This window comes from Mycteria americana (genome assembly GCF_035582795.1).
Source record: "Mycteria americana isolate JAX WOST 10 ecotype Jacksonville Zoo and Gardens chromosome Z unlocalized genomic scaffold, USCA_MyAme_1.0 Scaffold_18, whole genome shotgun sequence".
NCBI lineage: Eukaryota > Metazoa > Chordata > Aves > Ciconiiformes > Ciconiidae > Mycteria > Mycteria americana.
This window is the reverse complement of record NW_027445436.1, coordinates 6,604,464-6,607,560: the sequence shown is the minus strand read 5'-3', so window position 1 is coordinate 6,607,560 and position 3,097 is coordinate 6,604,464.

Sequence of the window (3,097 nt, the reverse complement as noted above, 5' to 3'; positions counted from 1 at the left end):
GTTGCCTAAACTCCTGACTACCAGCACCATCCAGCGTGAATGCTTCCTGCTGCCTGGTTGTGTCTTTTTACAACAGCCCCGTGGAGAAGTGCATGGACAGAATATCACAGCTGTAATTGAGAAGTAAGTCAACGAAGGCATGGTAGTGCTCTGTTGCAGTTGTTCATAGAATCATAGAATCATTAAGGTTGGAAAAGACCTCCAAGATCATGTAGTCCAACTGTCAACCCAACACCTCCATGCCTACTAAACCATGTCCTGAAGTGCCACGTCTACATGTTTTTTGAACTCCTCCAGGGATGGTGACTCAACCACCTCTCTGGGCAGCCTGTTCCAATGCTTGACCACCCTTTCGGTGAAGAAATTTTTCCTAATATCCAATCTAAACCTTTCCTGATGCAACTTGAGGCCATTTCCTGTCGTCCTATCAGTTGTTACTTGGGAGAAGAGACTGACACCCACCTCACTACAACCTCCTTTCAGGTAGTTGTAGAGGGTGATAAGGTCTCCCCTCAGCCTCCGCTTCTCCAGAATAAGCAATCCCAGTTCCCTCAGCCGCTCTTCATAAGACTTGTTCTCCAGACCCTTCACCAGCTTCGTTGCCCTTCTTTGGACACACTCCAGCACCTCAATGTCTCTCTTGTAGTGAGGGGACCAAAACTAAACACAGTATTCGAGGTGCGGCCTCACCAGGGCCGAGTACAGGAGCACAATCACTTCCCTAGTCCTGCTGGCCACGCTATTTTTGATACAAGCCAGGATGCCATTGGCTTTCTTGGCCACCTGGGCACACTGCTGGCTCATATTCAGGCGGCTGTCAACCAACACCCCCAGGTCCTCCTCTGCCGGGCAGCTTTCCAGCCGCTCTTCCCCAAGCCCGCAGCGTTGCATGGGGTTGTTGTGGCCCAAGTGCAGGACCTTGCACTTAGCCTTGTTGAACCTCATACAATTGACCTTGGCCTATCAATCCAGCCTGTCCAGGTCCCTCTGTAGAGTCTTCCTACCCTCAAGCAGATCAACACTCCCACACAACTTGGTGTCATCTGCAAACTTACTGAGGGTGCACTCCATCCCCTCATCCAGATCATTGATAAAGATATTAAAGAGGACTGGCCCCAAAACTGAGCCCTGGGGAACACCACTTGTGACCGGCCGCCAACTGGAGTTAACTCCATTCACCACAACTCTTTGGGCTCAGCCATCCAGCCAGTTTTTTACCCAGAGAAGAGTACACCCGTCCAAGCCATGAGCCGCCAGCTTCTCTTGGAGAATGCTGTGGGAAATGGTGACAAAGGCTTTACTGAAGTCTAGGTAGACAGCATCCACAGCCTTTCCATCATCCATTAGGCAGGTCACCTTGTCGTAGAAGGAGATCAGGTTGGTCAAGCAGGACCTGCCTTTCATGAACCCATGCTGGCTGGGCCTGATTCCCTGGTTGGCCTGCACATGCCTGTTGAGCGCACTCAAGATGAACCGCTCCATAATTTTCCCCAGTACCGAGGTCAGGCTGACAGGCCTGTAGTTCCCCGGGTCCTCCTTCCGGCCCTTCTTGTAGATGGGCGTCACATTTGCAAGTCTCCAGTCGTCTGGGACCTCCCCTGTTAGCCAGGACTGCTGATAAATGATGGAGAGTGGCTTGGCAAGCTCCTCCGCCAGCTCCTTCAGTACCCTTGGTTGGATCCCATCTGGCCCCATAGACTTGTGAGTGTCCCGGTGGCGTAGCAGGTCGTTAACTGCTTCTTCCTGGATTATGGGGGGTTTATTCTGCTCTCCGTCCCTGTCTTCCAGCTCAGGGGGCTGAATACCCTGGGGATAATTGGTCTGACTATTGAAGACTGAGGCAAAGAAGGCATTAAGTACCTCAGCCTTTTCCTCATCCTTGGTGGCAATGTTCCCCCCCGCATCCAATAAAGGAGGGAGATTCTCCTTGGCTTTTTTTTTGTTGTTAATGTATTTGTAAAAACATTTTTTATTATCTCTTACAACAATGGCCAGATTGAGTTCTAGCTGGGCTTTTGCCTTTCTAATTTTCTCTCTGCATGACTTGATGAGATCCCTGTACTCTTCTTGAGTTGCCTGCCCCTTCTTCCAAAAGTGGTAAACTCTTCTTTTTTTCCTGAGTCCCAGCAAAAGCTCCCTGTTCAGCCAGGCCGGTCATCTTCCCCACCGGTTTGTCTTACAGCACATGGGGACAGCCTGCTCTTGTGCCTTTAAGACTTCCTTCTTGAAGAATGCTCAGCCTTCCTGGACCCCTTTGCCCTTCAGGTCTGTCTCCCAAGGGACTCTCTCAACCAGTGTCCTGAACAGGCCAAAGTCTGCCCTCCGGAAGTCCATGGTAGTGGTTTTGCTCACCCCCCTCCTTACTTTGCAACGAATCGAGAACTCTGTCATATCATGGTCACTAGGCCCAAGACGGCCTCCAACCACCACATCTCCCACCAGTCCTTCTCTGTAAACAGCAGGTCAAGCGAGGCACCTCCCCTGGTAGGCTCACTTACCAGCTGTGTCAGGAAGTTATCTTCCACACATTCCAGGAACCTCCTAGACTGTTTCCTCTCCGCTGTGTTGTATTTCCAGCAGACGTCCGGTAATTTGAAGTCCCCCATGAGAACAAGGGCTAGCAATTGTGAGACTTCTGCCAGCTGCTTATAGAATGCTTCATTTGCCTCTTCATCCTGGTTGGGTGGTCTGTAACAGACTCCCAGCAGGATATCTGCCTTGTTGGCTTTCCCCCTCATCCTTATCCATAAGCACTTGACCTTATCATCATAACCGCAGAGTTCTACACAATCGAAACACTCCCTAACATACAGAGCCACCCCACTGCCTCTCCTTCCTTGCCTATCCCTTCTGAAGAGCTTATAGCCATCCATTGCAGCACTCCAGTCATGAGAGTCATCCCACCACATTTCTGTGATGGCGACTATGTCATAGCTATCCTGCTGCACAATGGCTTCCAGCTCCTCCTGTTTGCTGCCTGTGCTGTGTGCATTGGTGTAGATGCACTTGAGCTGGGCTATCAATTTCACTCCCAACATTGGCATACCACCCTTAGGCTCCTCTCTAGTGAGCCTGGTTACATCCCCTTCCCCCTTTG